Consider the following 17,372-nt stretch of genomic DNA (forward strand, 5'->3'; position numbering starts at 1 on the left):
CTTCTCCTGGGTAGTCTCGACAGCACAGTACGCACCAGAAAGTGGCACCTGAGTCTCATCATCAGATGCGTACTGAGGTGTGCTGCTGACCATAGGCACTGGCCCACCCGCCTCTTCAGATTCAGAGAGACAAAACGGTTGCGCATCACTGCATACTACCTCTTCTTCAAATTCTCGAATTCTGCTTGGCTGGCCCCCTCTTTCCAAGCCAAGAGATTCAGAGAACAGAAGTAGAGATGGCTCCTGTCCAGGGCTCTCTGACTGCCTGGGCAATTTGGCAGGTGGTGAAGAGACAGATGGGTGCTCTTCAGTGCTCAGGACCTGAGAGGATCTGGAACTAATTGAAGTCGATGCGTTAGCTGCCATCCATCCGACAACGGCTTCAATTTGGTCCTCGCGCAGCAGTGGGGTACGGCTAGCTCCTACAAAGCTGCGCATAAAGGACTGTTCCCTGGTAAAACTGGGGGATGCTGAGTCACTGGTGCCCGCAGCAGGCACAGAATCCCCACGTCCTCTCCCTGCAGGCACAGAATCCTCACGTCCTCTCCCTGCAGAAACTCCACGCCCACGACCACGACCACATGCCTTACTCCCTGCCTTCTTCATCTTGGTAGACTGATAAAGATAGGCAGAAAAGTACTAAGGGCTTAGTGTGCTTATTCCTGAACAGCTGCTAACAGGTATAAGAAACACTAATTTTATAAAGTGTGGACTAGACTTTAATATGAGCTAATGTGGCCTACACAACTGTAAAGTGGAGTGTTTGGTGAACTTTATTTAGGTTTTTTTTGTCACAAAAAGACACTGGATGTGCCTAAAGATGTAATAACGATAGTATCACAAACTTTTTGTAGCTATTACAATGTAGGAAGGTAACCTACAATGCAATAGATGAGGCTGCAAAAAATAGGCTAATACTAATCTGGCTGGGGCTGCAGGGCCCAATGCTGCAGAAAGGCTCCTCTATCTACTCCTATATAGTGTGTTTGGAATCAATTTAGCTGAATATGGATGGAACCACCACACTAATAGGAGATATCAGGAAAAATTATGAATTGGCAATAAAGGACAATGTATGAGGCAGTGACACACACTGAGTGCACTACAACCAGACGGGGTTGAAGCACACACTACAGGGTGAGCTGCACTCACACACCAGACCTTGCAGACAGCGGTGAACAGTACAGATGCAGAGCACTGTGCACTAGTGCTGCAAGACGGAAAAAAAATTCTCTATCTACTCCTATATAGTGTGTTTGGAACCAATTTAGCTGAATACAGATGGAACCACCACACTAATAGGAGATATCAGGAAAAATTATGAATTGGCAATAAAGGACAATGTATGAGGCAGTGACACACACTGAGTGCACTACAACCAGACGGGGTTGAAGCACACACTACAGGGTGAGCTGCACTCACACACCAGACCTTGCAGACAGCGGTGAACAGTACAGATGCAGAGCACTGTGCACTAGTGCTGCAAGACGGAAAAAAATTTCTCTATCTACTCCTATATAGTGTGTTTGGAACCAATTTAGCTGAATACAGATGGAACCACCACACTAATAGGAGATATCAGGAAAAATTATGAATTGGCAATAAAGGACAATGTATGAGGCAGTGACACACACTGAGTGCACTACAACCAGACGGGGTTGAAGCACACACTACAGGGTGAGCTGCACTCACACACCAGACCTTGCAGACAGCGGTGAACAGTACAGATGCAGAGCACTGTGCACTAGTGCTGCAAGACGGAAAAAAATTTCTCTATCTACTCCTATATAGTGTGTTTGGAACCAATTTAGCTGAATACAGATGGAACCACCACACTAATAGGAGATATCAGGAAAAATTATGAATTGGCAAAAAAGGACAATGTATGAGGCAGTGACACACACTGAGTGCACTACAACCAGACTTGGCTGAAGCACACACTACAGGGTGAGCTGCACTCACACACACAGACCTTGCAGATAGCGGTGAACAGCACAGGGAACTGTGCACTAGCACTGCAAGGCACAGTGATTTAGAAAGTAGCTTGGGTAAAGCAGTATAGAGCAAATAGGTAGCTAAAACTGTCCCTCAGAACAACAGCGTCCTATCCCTAACTGAATTCACAGCAGAGTGAGCTCAAAATGGCGGCGGTGGCTTTTATAGTGCATCATGACATCATTTCAGCAGCCAATCACAGCCATGCCATTAGTTAAGATGCCTACATGCCTAACAGGATGTGCCCACACTTCTTAGGATCCTCATTGGCTGAATAAAATGAAAATGTCTCATTGCATTATGGGAACTTCCGATTCCGGTATACGATATTGCAATAGTATCGGAATTAAGTATCGGAATTCCGATACCGCGAATATCGGCCGATACCCGATATTTCAGTATCGGAATGCTCAACACTACTGATCACTTATCAAGCACCTTTTATACAGTTTACAAAATTCTACAGTAAGGCTTAGTGCCCACGATGCAGAAATGAAGCAGAAATTTTCCTGAGCATTTGTGCATCTCCTTGGCAGAAAAACGCATGTGGTTTTTACATGCGGTTTTTGACGCGTTTTTGGATGCGTATTTGCCATGCATTTTTCCAATGCATTGTATAGGCAAATACGCATGCAGAAACGCACAAGAATTGGTCATGTCCATATTTTTCTGCGAGTAAAGTCTGAGCAGAAAAAATCCTGACCATGTGCCCAGAACTTGCAGAATGTCATAGGAAGTCATGGGATAAGGTATGCAATGCGTTTCTGGAGCGTTTCCACGCTGCAAATGTGGCACCCCAGGGGTCTGGTTGCCACAGTAATAGAAATATTATGTCTGAGAGCAAGTGGGAGGATTCTCTGGTCAGGAGCCCTAAACATGCAACACGGCCCACCCAGACCTGGGAGGGGAGGAATCTGCCCTTATAAACTGGGTCTGGGGCGGGATTAGTGAGTGAAGTTCCAGACAGAGATAGAGCCTGCAGGACAAGCAGAGCAGAGTCAGAGCCTGAAGAGGGAGAACTACAACAGGAGCTCTGTAGGAGCAGGAGCAGAAGACCAGGGGCTGGAAGCAGAGATATAGCTCGCCCTGGCAGAGTAACTTAGTAACCGGACACCGGAGTCCGAGGCTGTGGGGACTGATATACACCCAGCAGCAGAAACCAGCCGGCAGGGGATTCCAGGTCCTCTGGCCATAGAAGCCCGGAGGCTCAGTCACAAGGAAGGGACCAGCGCCCCCATCCAGGAGCGGAGGCTAACAGAAGGCCCCAAGTCACCAGCCATACGGGTGAGCACCACACGGTATACTCAGGGACGTGGGCTACTTGTAACCGCTTACAGCAAGGTAGCCAGGAAGAGTGCAGATAGACGGGGAGGCCTACAACTCCGCCTGGCCAGGGGAGATCCTGCTTGCTCACATACTGACCAGGCCCCTTATACTAGCCAGTACTCCCGGGAGGGTCTGCCTTATAACATCAGTAAAGACCCTGAACTGCAACCACACGTCTCTGTGTTTCATCGCCGCACCAGCACCATTAGTACTGGGACGCCCACACCATCACTACCATCATTCACTCTAGCTGCCCTGAGGCAATACTTCTCCCGTGGGGAGTTATCCCATTCTTGGCTGCGCATATAACATCAGACTCAGCGGTCTGCAGCGCAGCGGCGGTCCCCACTAACCGCAATCCACGGGTGGCGTAGTCGGACAATTACAATACCAATAGACTGCCACTGGTTTGACCACCCGAGCCACGGACCGGGTCACCGCCACATGGAGACTACAACCCCCAGCATCCTACAAAGGCCCGGTTCCGGGTTCCCAGCACAGGCCCAGGGGGTGAGTCAACTTTGGCATAGTCGGCAGGATTTCGTGCCCGCAACCACCGTGTACTGCTTGCCTGAAAAAGACTTTTGTAACTTACCTGTGGTGAAGTTTCCCGCCGTCCGGAGTCGTTTCCCGCCATCCAGAGCCGATTCCCGCCATCCGGAGCCATCTTGGACCCTTTCCCGCCGTCTTCTGCCGTCTTCCCGCCATCCGCAGCTGCTTCCCGCCATCGGACACCATCTTCAGGACGCCGAGCAGGAAGAAGAGGGGCGTGGACGCCGAAAGCGCGCGAGACCCGAAGCTCCGGCCCACGCACCGACGCTGCGCAAGGTCCTGGAAGGGAGGAATAGCGACGCTGACGTCATCGGAGCGCGACGCCAGGTCCTCGACCCCGACGATCGACTGCGGAGCCGCGGCCTACGGAAGAAGAGCATTGCAAGGTAGGCCACGGTCCACTAGGGGGGAAGGAGGATGTCGGACACCGAGGGGAGCTCCACTGCCACACCGGCCGCCAGCGCAACCGCTGCTGCGGTCATGCCTTTCACCATGCATAGGGCAACCTGGCTACCCCAGTACTCAGGGGAGTCACATACCCTAAGTGACTTTAGGGAAAGACTGGATAGCCTCTTCCAGGTATACCCACTCACAGAAGAACAAAAAGTGAGCATCCTGGTGGCCCAGTTAATCGGGGCAGCCCAAAGGGAGGTAAAGTCCTGGCCACCTAGGAGGAAGAGAACTGTCAGAGAAATACTAGCCCGGCTGAAAGACACATTTGACACCCGCACCTCAGCCGAAATAAAGCTCCGATTTTACCGATGCAAACAGCGGGCACATGAGAGTATAAGAGACTATGCTCTAAACCTACAAGAGGCCCTGAGAGCCATTAAGCAGGCTGACCCTGACAGCGTGGGAAATGAAGACAAGCTGTTGACCGAACAATTTATTGAGGGTCTACTGTGCAATGCCCACTGAACCCAGTTGCGGGCAATTGCCTTACAGGACCCTGACCTGGACTTTGCACAGTTCAAGGACAGAGCCATCCGGGTGCTCCGAGAACCGGCACCAGGTGGCGCTGTGACCCACAGGCGCCCTGCTATCACTTACCACCAGGAGACGGCGCCCTTGTCTGTAGGGCCTGTGGGAGCTGATGCGCAGGCTTTAAACAGTGACCCGGCTACAGACCTGCACCATCAGGTCCAAGAGCTGACTAAGAGCGTTGCCGCGCTAACCAGAACTGTGCAGTCTTTACAGGTCTCTTCTCCAGGAAAGATCCAGCTGGCATCCGGACTGGAGGACGTCCCGTGGCGCCGACTGAGGACGACCCCACCGGCCAGAGGAAGACCCAGCGACAGATACAACGAGGACGGACGACCCATCTGCCGCCGCTGCAATCAACCCGGACATATGGCAAGGTACTGTCATTTAAACGGGCACAACCTGGGGTAGAGGGCCAACCCCCAGGCATAAGATCATCAGGCCCATCAAACTGGCGTGATAAATACGTAGGGGGACGTCCAATCTTGCCTGTGGTACTGGATGGCATTCCTATGAGTGCCCTACTAGACACTGGGTCACAGGTGACCACCATCCCGTACGTGCTCTTTAAGCAGTACTGGAATGACTCGGACATAACCCGCTACCCAGATGACGACCTGAGTATCATCGCCAGCAATGGTCAGCCCGTGCCGCAGGTGGGATTCAAGGAGGTGACCATTAAGATCGGTAAAGTCGAACTGGCGGCACAAGGACTGATTATAGTGGACATAGACCGTCATGAGAGTCACCCTAGAATAACCTTGGGAACTAATGTGATTGAAAATTGTCTTGCAGAGGTGATTCTCATTTTATAGCAGGTTGCCAGCTGCTGGTCTAAGAGGTATAGACTACCAAGCAATGGTAGAACCAGTCTACTCGGACAGTAGGCCCACCATTTTGACAGCACGGGGGGTGGTCGATGTACGCCATGGGAGGGTGCCCGTCCGCATCATAAATATCGGGGAGAGAGAAGTATACCTGACCTGGTATGCCACGTTACCCAAATTGTTCACCATCAACCAGAACTCCGTACAGGCCGTAGAATCCTTGCCTCCATCTCAACCAGAGGAAGGTAACGGCTCTAAGAAACCAATGGAGGACTGGTGTCAGCAACTGCATTTGGGTACTGACTCCACTCCCTCACACCAAAAACAGGGAGTCTATCGGGTGGTTCAGGAGTACGAGAGAGTGTTTAGCAAACACCCGCTAGCCTTCGGGCGAGTAAAGGGGGTAGAACACCACATTCCCACGGGAGACCATCCCCCTATAAAGGAGAGATACCGACCCGTACCCCCTGCACACTATCAACACGCTAAGGGGATGCTAAGAGACATGAAGGAGGCTGGGGTAATCAGGGACAGCTGTAGCCCCTAGGCTGCTCCACGAGTCTTAGTGAAAAAGAAAAACAACACCATGAGAATGTGTGTAGACTAAAGGAAGGTCAACCGTATCACACACAAAGATGCGTACCCATTACCAAGGATAGAAGAGTCCTTAGCTGCATTAAAATCTGCTAACTTCTTCTCTACTTTGGATCTCACTAGCGGGTACTGGCAGGTTCCTGTAGCAGAGGCGGACCGGGAGAAGACCGCATTCACCACCCCGATGGGTCTCAGCGAATTTAACTGTATGCCGTTCGGGCTCTGCAACGCACCAGGAACCTTCCAACGGTTGATGGAATGCTGTCTGGGACACCGGAACTTCGAGACAGTCCTGTTATACCTGGACGATGTCATCGTCTATTCCAAGACCTACGAGGACCACCTGAAACACCTGGCAGAAGTGTTTGAAGCTCTGGCAAACTACGGCCTAAAGGTGAAACCCTCCAAGTGTCACCTCCTGAAACCAAAGGTGCAGTACCTGGGACACGTGGTGAGTGCTGACGGAGTGGCTCCCGACTCCGATAAGATCACCGTGATTAAAGACTGGCCAAGACCCTCCAGCATAAAGGAAGTGTGGCAGTTCCTCGGGTTGGTAGGCTACTACCGAAGATTCATTCCCGGTTTCACCAAAATGGCAGCCCCTATGCAAGACCTCCTGATAGGTCAATCTCGGAAACCAAAAACCAGAAGCCGCCCTTCAGGTGGGAAAAGCTGGAAGAGGAGTCCTTCTGCCAGCTGAAGATGGCCCTCACGGGGGGTGAAATCCTGGCATATCCAGACTACAGCCAGCCCTTTATCCTCCACACAGACGCAAGCAACATTGGGCTAGGAGCCGTACTGTCCCAGATCCAGCAGGGGAAAGAACGGGTAATCGCTTACGCCAGCCGAAAGCTACGGCCCACGGAGAGAAACCCTGAGAATTATAGCTCATTCAAGCTAGAGTTCCTGGCAGTGGTGTGGGCAGTGACCGAACGTTTCAAGCATTACCTTGCCTCCTCCAAATTCACCGTGTACACGGATAACAACCCGTTGACACACCTGGACACTGCAAGGCTTGGTGCCCTGGAACAGAGATGGATGGCCCGCCTGTCCAACTTTGAATTCACCATCAAATACCGGGCGGGACGCTCAAATGCCAACGCGGATGCCCTGTCTAGAATGCCAAACTTACCGGACGTAGGGGAAGATCCAGAAGATCTGGAAGAAGTCGAGCTCCCTGCGTTCCACCATCATGGGATTACCCTGTATTCCCACCGTGTGAAGGACAGGCGCTCCGTGACGTTCAATCCCCTGCCCCACTACAACTGGGTGGAGACGCAAGACAGTGATCCCGCAGTCCGTTTGGTGAAGGAAATGCTGACCCAGGCCGATGCCAGTCTTGACCCAGACGCTCCGGAGGAGACCAAGCAACTGTGGAAGGAGAAAAGTAAGCTGTTCCTCTACAGGGAGAAGCTGTGCCGGAGAATGGTTAACTCTCGAACACATGAGTTGACCTGGCAGGTAGTGGTCCCAAGACGAGACGCAACTATGGTTCTGGAGGCATACCACAACGGAGCAGGACACTTCGGATGGAAGAAGCTGGAGTTCTTGTTGCGTGAACGGTTCTACTGGGTAGGCATGAGAGGAGCCATCGAGAGGTGGTGCAGAGACTGTGGCCCGTGCAACCTAAGAAGAAAGGATCGTGCCAGCCAGAAGACTCCCCTGCAGCCCATCATCACCAGGCAGCCACTGGAACTGGTAGCTCTGGACCATGTGAAGCTGGCTCCAAGCAGATCTGGGTATGTCTACACCCTCACAATTGTAGATCACTACTCCCGGTTCCTGGTGGTAGTCCCTGTTAAGGACTGAACGGCTCAAACAGCAGCTAGAGCCTTCCAGCAGCACTTCTGACGTCCACACGGGTATTCGGACCAAGTGTTGACAGACCAAGGACCAGCCTTCGAAGCGGAGGTCTTCCAGGAGTTCTGCAACCTGTATGGCTGCAAGAAGATAAGTACAACGCCCTATTGCCCTCAAACCAACGGACTCTGCGAGAAGATGAACCAGGTGGTGATAGATCTGCTAAAAACATTGCCCCTGGAAGAACGCAGTCTGTGGCCTGAGAAACTGCCCGATCTGGTGGACCTGTATAACCACATCCCTGTAGGTTCCACCAACTGTACCCCAGCTTACCTAATGAGAGCAAGACCTGGTAAGCTGCCTATTGACCTGGATATGGGAGTCCTGACACCTGAGGACACCTCGCCAGAGGCAGACTGGGATACAGAACGGCAGTAGCAGTATCGGAAAGTACAGGAGAGCGTCGAGCGAAGTCTGTCTCAAGCTAGAGAAAGGCAAGAGAAGGCTTATAACCAGTATGCTCCCACTGTTCCCCTGGTACCTGGAGAGCAGGTCTTGAAGAGGAAGAGGCGGCTCCACAAGTTGGACGACCAGTGGGAGAAGGACCCGTACATCGTACTGCCCTCAAGCCATGAGAACCCAAAAATCTGCGTAATCAGTAAGGATGGAGGAGAAACCACAGCCATTGTCTCCAGAGACCACCTGAAGAAGTGTCCCGAGCAGCTGCAAAGCCCTGAAGAAGATCAAGAAAACCCTCAACCCGCAGAGGAAAGGGAAGAAATGATCAGTACCGTACTCGGAGACTTCCCCCGGTCTTGGACACAAGTAAACGGCGCTGTCGTGGTACCCGTCCTCACCTTTCTCCAGCCAGCCCCGCAAGTGCCTACAGAGGAACCGGTAGAGCTGGAAGAGCAGCCGGCCCAAGAGGCAGAAGAGTCCACACCAGCAGTCCAGGAGGATCAACCCTCTGCTAGTAGTGAGCCTGCCGTGCCCCTAGTGAGCCAAAGAGTGCGCAGACAGCTGCCCAGCTTACTCACAACATCTCCTACACCCTGTAGTGCAGAACCAGTTAGTGAGCTCCGTAGGTCCACTAGGGTCACTAGAGGTCAGATGCCCGCTCGCTGGAGAATATAACTAATGCACTGTGAATTTATCTGTTAATTGTTTATGGTTTTTGTTGTTGCCTGTTACTAATTATGTTTCTCAGTTACCCTGCAGATTTATTTGGACTAACAGGTTATGGATGCTGGATAACCGGAACAGTTTTGTAGATAGTTGCACCTTGGTGCCTCTTGTGAAGATGGCCGCGGAAGAGAAAACCTGTCTGGCGTGGCCTCCTTGCGGCCCAAAGTAGTTAGCTCCAGCCTTGCAGCCACGCCCAAGGCCAACGCAAGGGGTTTGCTTTGGACAGGTCCCCTACTTCACTTAAAGTTTCACCTTGGGTGACATGGACACCCCCTTGTTTCACGAACTTCACCTTGGGTGATAAGGACACCCGGTTACGGACACGCCGTGACCTCTACAGACTAAAGTTTCTTGTAAATATGTTGTCTTGTTATTGTTATACCTTGTATTTATGTTTCTTTAAAAATGTGTTTAGTACTAAAATTTACTAGGGGGGAATGTGGCACCCCAGGGGTCTGGTTGCCACAGTAATAGAAATATTATGTCTGAGAGCAAGTGGGAGATTTCTCTGGTCAGGAGCCCTAAGCATGCAACACGGCCCACCCAGACCTGGGAGGGGAGGAATCTGCCCTTATAAACTGGGTCTGGGGCGGGATTAGTGAGTGAAGTTCCAGATAGAGACAGAGCCTGCAGGACAAGCAGAGCAGAGTCAGAGCCTGAAGAGGGAGAACTACAACAGGAGCTCTGTAGGAGCAGGAGCAGAAGACCAGGGGCTGGAAGCAGAGATATAGCTCGCACTGGCAGAGTAACTTAGTAACCGGACACCGGAGTCCGAGGCTGTGGGGACTGATATACACCCAGCAGCAGAAACCAGCCGGCAGGGGATTCCAGGTCCTCTGGCCATAGAAGCCCGGAGGCTCAGTCACAAAGAAGGGACTAGCGCCGCCATCCAGGAGCGGAGGCTAACAGAAGGCCCCAAGTCACCAGCCATACGGGTGAGCACCACACGGTATACTCAGGGACGTGGGCTAGTTGTAACCGCTTACAGCAAGGTAGCCAGGAAGAGTGCAGATAGACGGGGAGGCCTACAACTCCGCCTGGCCAGGGGAGATCCTGCTTGCTCACAGACTGACCAGGCCCCTTATACTAGCCAGTACTCCCGGGAGGGTCTGCCTTATAACATCAGTAAAGACCCTGAACTGCAACCACACGTCTCTGTGTTTCATCGCCGCACCAGCACCATTAGTACTGGGACGCCCACACCATCACTACCATCATTCACTCTAGCTGCCCTGAGGCAATACTTTTCCCGTGGGGAGTTATCCCATTCTTGGCTGCGCATATAACATCAGCCTCAGCGGTCTGCAGCGCAGCGGCGGTCCCCACTGACCGCAATCCACGGGTGGCGTAGTCGGACAATTACAATACCAATAGACTGCCACTGGTTTGACCACCCTGAGCCACGGACCGGGTCACCGCCACACGGAGACTACAACCCCCAGCATCCTACAACAGGCCTGGTTCCGGGTTCCCAGCACAGGCCCAGGGGGTGAGTCACAAATCCGCACCAAAACCGCACCAAAAATGCATCTTGGGCACACAGCCTAACAGTACCTCCAGAAAAATACAATCCAGTAGTGATCATCCTTCCATGTCCCGCATACGGTAGTAATGCTTATGTCTAGTGATGGGCGAGCACTAAAATGTTCGGGTGCTTGTTGCTCGGGTCGAGCACATTGGAATACTTGGGTGCTCGACCCGAGCAACGAGCCCAATGTAAGTCTATGGGAAACTCGAGCATTTTTCCGGCGACCCCCTCGGCGGTCTGCAGAGGCACTGGAAATTGCAGAAATCGACGGGAACAGTGCTCAAATTACATGGGAACAGCATGGCGAAGACCCCTGGAAGCATTTCTGACTCCCAGGTCAATGCTGTGAACAATGTTGTCAGAGGTATTACGCCACTTTTACGGACTCACAATAAAACATACAAAAACGAAACCAAAATGGATTTTCCTGGGAAATATGTCAAGGAACATCCTTTCCTGGGTAATGACTTGTATATAAGGCAAAATAAATATACAAAAACAAAAATTCTCCTCCACACCTTGGGCTATGTTCACACATAGCGTTTTTGATGCGTTTTTGCACTTTTGCATTGCTTTCAACCGTGACAAATGCATTCACCGAGAAATGTCATATTAACATTTTACAACCTTATCTGGCCATGTGGTGTGTGAGACATGATCAGACACATCCTGTTTCATTTATGGAGGGACTCTGAAAGTCCCAAAGTCTATTTTTATAGGGTCATCAGACAGCCTTTACTATTCTTAAAGGGCCAGCAGTCGGCCCTCACTATTCTTAGAGAGCCATCAGCCGGCTATGCTTTGTTGCTCCCATTACTAAAGAGTGGGTCTCCTATACTGTTATTGCGTGTGCAGTGAGTGGCAGGGCTGCCAAAAATTTGGACCTACTCCAATGGCCCTTGGAAGAGACGTGGAGGTCAGAGGGCCTCCTGAAAACAATGTTCCCATTATTAGGAAGTGGGTCTCCCATTGTGTTTGCCTATTCAGTGAATGCAAGAGTTGCCGAAAATTTGGAGGCACTCCAATGCCCCTTGAAGAGACGTAGAGGGCCTCATGAAAACAATGTTCCCATTATTAGGAAGTGGGTCTCCCATTGTGTTTGCCTATGCAGTGAATGCAAGGGCTGCCAAAAATTGGGAGGCACACCAATGCCCTTGGAAAAGATGTGGAGGAGGGCCTCTTAAAAAATTTTTCCCATTAGAAAGGAGCGGGTCTCCTATACTTGTAATGCCCATGCAATAAGTGTATGGGCTGACAAACATTTACTCCTGGGGGTATACATGAACATACTGTATAACAATTTTTTTTTACGGACATCATAAACACCCTTTAAAAAATTATGTGGGTGTTGCATCATGGACCACGGTCACCCTGGTGATATGGTGGTGGAGGATGAGGATGAGGAGAAAGAGGAGGACAAGAGCAAATAGCCAAAATCAGGAAGCGTATACCCATGTGTGGGTGTGAAAAGGTGCATGGGAATACATCTCCTAAAAAAAGACACTGGATTTGAGTTTATGTTACTCTGCTATCATTCGGTGGTGTTGAGAAGTCTGGCCCAATCCAGCCCTTGTAGACCTGTCAGCCTCAGGAATAAGAGATATAAAGTTCTCCTTGTAGCGTGGGTCTAGAAGTGTCACCAACCAGTAATGACTGCCACCCAAAATTTGGAGAATGCGAGGGTCACGGGAAAGGCAGGGTAACAAACTCAGCCATGCGCGCCAGACAGCTAACAGGCAAGACTTCCGTGTCCTCACCAAGAGGACGACTGACCATGCTCTCCTCCTCCTCCCTGTCCTCAGGCCATCCACCCTGAAAAGAAGGTATGAGAGTTGTACAGGTAGTACCGTCTATAGCGCATGAAACTAGCTCCTGTTCTTCCTCCTCCTCCTCTTCCTCATTGTCACCCAATCCACATTGGGATGAGATGAGGCTGGGCTGTGTGTAATTACCTGTATGGTTCCTTGCTCCATCTCATCGTGCTCTGCCTGAAATGCATCCTCTTTGATTGTGAGCAGAGAGCGTTTCAGAAGACAGAGAAGCGGGATGGTGATGCTAATTATGGCGTCATCGCAGCTAACCATCTTGGTGGAGTCCTCAAAGTTTTGGAGGATGGTACATATGTTTGACATGCATGTCCACTCCTGAGGTCTTATGTGTGGAGTCTGAACTGAATACCGATGGCCTTGTTGATTCTGGTACTCAAAAACTGCCCTCTTCTGCTCACAAATTCTTTCCAACATCTGCAGTGTAGAGTTCCAGTGCGTGAGGACATCACACACCAGTCGGTGAGCTTGAAGCTGCAAACACTGCTGAAGCACGGCAAGGACAGCGGAAGCTGTAGCTGACTTTCTAAAATGGGCACACAGGCAGTGTACTTTGACAAGCAGATCTGGCAGCTCTGGATAGGTTTTGAGAAGCTGCTGAACCACGAGGTTAAGCACATGGGCCAGGCATGGTACATGTGTGAGCTCGCCTCGCCTCATATCCGCCACCAGGTTCCAGCCATTGTCACACATGACCATGCCTGGCTGTAGGTTTAGCGATGTCAGACACTGATCTGCTTGCTCTTTCAGAGCTGTCCACAACTCTTCAGCATTGTGCGGTTTGTCACCTAAGCATATTAGCTTCAATACAGCCTGTTGCCGCTTGGCTGAGGCAGTGTTGCAGTGCTTCCAGCTTGTGACTGATGTGGTCTGTAGCATTGGCGTCTCTGCCTCCTGCCAGGCAGAGAAGCAATCTCCCTTACCGCCACGGTCCTGCTCCGGTGTCTTCTAGCCTCCCTGCAGCTGTTGCTGGTGCACGCAGCCTCCCCGGCTCTGCGCGCGCCATCCTAAAAAGTCCCCGGCCAATGGCCGGAGGACTTCCCCTATAAAAGGCACCTCCTCCAATATGGAGGTACCCGTGCAAGGTTGTAGATTTGTGTTTGATACTCTGCTTCAGCCCTCAGGTCCCGCTCGCTAGCCTGACTACAAGTCCAGCCCGCCAGCCTGACTACAAGTTCAGCCCGCCAGCCTGACTACAAGTTCAGTCCGTCTGCTTGTCTACTCTCCAGCCCGACAGTCTGTCTACAGTCCAGTCCGCCAGTCTGTCTATGGGCTCTGTCCGCCAGCTTACCTGGAAGCACCTGCCCGTTACCTGCCGTGCCTACCTGCCAGCCTACCTGGAGGCTCCTGTCTGTTACCTGCCGTGTCTGCCAGCCCGCTTACCTAGAAGCACCTGCCGGTTACCTGCCGTGCCGACCAGCCAGCCTACCTGGAGGCTCCTGCTTGTTACCTGCCGTGCCTGCCAGTCCGTCTGCCCGGATCACTCATCAGCCTGCCTGCCGTGCTCATCTGCTGTACCGGTCAGTCCCTGCCTTCTGACCCGTGGTAGTCACCTGCTCTCATACAAGGTCTGTCCCCAGAGTAGCACCTGGTCCCTCGGCTCAGTCCTTCCCTGGTCACGGAGTCGATTGAGCCGCCGTACGGCCTTGGTCGGTCCGAGTTGATACCTAGTTACACCCCTCTGGTCCCTCCTTGCACCGCAGCACAGAGGTTCCACCACCCGGATCCGTAATAGTGTCATTTCAGAGATGGAGGCTGAAGAGGAGGACGAGGCTGAGGAGGATGAGGTGCAGGAGCTGTAGACTGTGGAGGCAACCCTGATTGACCTAGGGCCTGCAATCCTCGATGTCGGGAGGATGTGTTCCGTCCCAAGGTCAGACTGGGTCCCGACTTCCACTATGTTAACCCAGTGTGCGGTCTGCGAGATGTACCATCCCTGCCCACAAGCACTTGTCCACGTTTCTGTGGTCAGGTGGACTTTCCCAGTAACTGCATTGTTGAGGGCACTGCTAATGTTGTGGGACACGTGATTGTGTAATGTGGGGATGGCACACCGGGAGAAATAGTGGCGGCTGGGGACCGAGTACCGAGGGACGGCTGCCACCATCAGGTTGTGGAAAGTTTCCCTCTCCTCTCCACGAGCCTAAAAGGCAACATTTCAAGTGCAAGCAGTTGCGAAATGTGTGAATTTAGTAGTGTGGACTGTGGGGCGTTGGCTGCATATTTGCGCTTGTGTTCCAAGGACTGGGGTATGGACAACTGAATGCTGCACTGGGACAAAGACGTGCTTGCTGATGGTCCTAGTTGAGGGTGTGCAACGACAGGTGCAGGACAGGAGGCATCTTCACATGCACTATGGACAGGGGATTGGATTGCACGCAGAACAGAGGAAGAAGCAGTGGTGTCACCCGCAGACACTGTTCCTGGACCCTAGGGTTCGGCCCAAAAAGTTGGGTGCTTTGCTGCCATGTGCCTGATCATGCTGGTGATGGTCAGGCTGGTAGTTTTGCTACCGCTGCTGATGCTGGCCTGGCAGGTGGTGCAAATGGCCTTTTTGGGGTTATCGGCAGAGTCTTTAAAAAAGAACCAGACTCGGGAAGACCTAACAGTTGTACTGGCAACTTCTGTCGTGTTGGTGTTACGGGGAACGGTTGCCCGCCTTCTGTCTGTGGCCACCACACTGCTTCTTCCTGCCTGTTGGGGTGCTCTGCCTCCCTCCCCCTGTGTGCTGCTGTCCTCGTTCTGCATGTCCTCCTGCCAGGTTGGGTCAGTTACTATATCATCCACCACCTCGTCTTCCACTTCCGCACCCTGGTCCTCTTCCTGACTTTCTAGCAGTTGTGTCTCATCATCGTCCACCTCTTGTGACACTTTCCCACCGTCGCCTTCATATGACCGTGGCTGCTCACCATCACCATCACGTCCAGTTCCCCGTCTCTTGCCACGCGCCTTGCCCATTTTAAATGGAGGACAATATTTTCCACGCTCACTACAAATGGCTGAATTTGGATCGAACTTACATGTGATCCGTGTGACGGACAAACCACAGTTTTAAATAGCTGGCCTATTTTTAATAGCAAACTGGTGTCAATAACTTTGCTCACACACTGAAACAAAATTTTAATGGAGGCCAGAAATAACAGAATTTTGAGCGAACTTATATGTGATCCATGTGTCGGACAAACCATAGTTTTAAATAGCTGGATTTTTAGCGCTGTAATATGGAAAGGAGCTGGCTGTATTCTGCAGTGTCAACAATTAAATGGCGCAGAAAAATGCTGTTCTCTGGATTGCTTTTTAAGCAAATAATCAGGATTAAGATAAAAAAAATATTCCTGGCCCCTGATAGGTGGGGCTATTTCTACAAATATCTGTAAAAGCACCGGCAGACAGAACTGGAACTCTTTTTTATTTATGAAAGTACAAAACACAAATACAAAACACAAATACAAACATTATACGAGAAAAACTAAAACCCCAGCAAAACATAACCCAAAAACCTCAAGAAGTCCAAAAATTCCAAAAATGTCCAGAGTCCAACAAAATAATACATAACAGACACACAGAAGTGTCCTCGCTTTCCTGAGGACCCCCCAGCAAGGGAAGACCTTGACGTACTTTTTTGACCAACCTTGCCCGAAGGCTCACAAAACCCCCCAACATCCGCCCACATTCATACCCGCACATTCACACCTAACCCCTTGGCAAAAGGAAAACAAAAAACTGGCCCATCACCCATAAGAGATAGGCCACCTGGCCAAAACTTAACTCCTTTTTTGTACTACTCACAACCACCACAACAAGGTCCCACTAAAGTTTGTGGCCTAATATTTTTTCACACAAAAGGTCCTTTTTGCCTTTTTCTGGCATCCCACAGGATGTCCAATTTTTCCACCAAACCACCAAAATCCCTCCCCCATCCCCCCTGAAATCCCCCACCCAACCTACACTAAACCTCCCCCCCACACACAACATAGTACACATACCACACAATATACATACAATAAACAATATGCAACCTAACAATACATAGAACAATTTACAGTATACACAACATAACGAAGCATTCTAACAATACAACAACTTACCCTAAAAAACAAAATCAGACCCAAGTTCAGTGCTTGCAAGCCCTATATTCCAATTTCCAATATCACAAAACAAAAGACTACAAGTGAGGGTAGCAGCCCACCACCAGGAAACTGGAGACTACAGAGGCTCTCATCCTAATCTATCACACAACACCCTGTCCCTCCGTAATAAAGAAAAAGAAAAACTGTCCCTACCACCCTACCAAACTTTCCCTACCTGTCCCTACCTGTCCCTCACTACAAACTTAGTGCTAACTACCTATCCCTAAAGACTGTCCCTATCTGTCCCTCCCTGACCCTACACAACTATCTGACCCTACAAATAAATATAAAAGACTAAGCTTACCCTATCACAAACACACAGAACCTAACTCTCCCTAGGGCACATTAAATGAGAACCCCCTCCATAGAAGGGAAGCCTCTCTGCACCCAGCCTCTCATACTCCAGCGAGCGCACTTTTGCCAGGTCACCCAGGATGTTCCTAATCACCTCTTCCCAGGGGAGGACTTTCTGCTGGGTGGATACTAAACACCGTGCGTTCCACGTGTAGAACCTAGTCACTAAGCTAACTAAGAAAACCGTGCCCCAATCTTGGCCACCAAGGGACCTGAATGCCCCATAGGCCCACTCTGCATAGGAAAGGCCTGCCAGCCTAGGCCAGCCAATGGA

The sequence above is a fragment of the Phyllobates terribilis genome, unplaced genomic scaffold (genome assembly GCF_046119375.1).
Source record: "Phyllobates terribilis strain yellow unplaced genomic scaffold, ASM4611937v1 Scaffold_2__4_contigs__length_985480577, whole genome shotgun sequence".
NCBI classification, from domain to species: Eukaryota; Metazoa; Chordata; class Amphibia; order Anura; family Dendrobatidae; genus Phyllobates; species Phyllobates terribilis.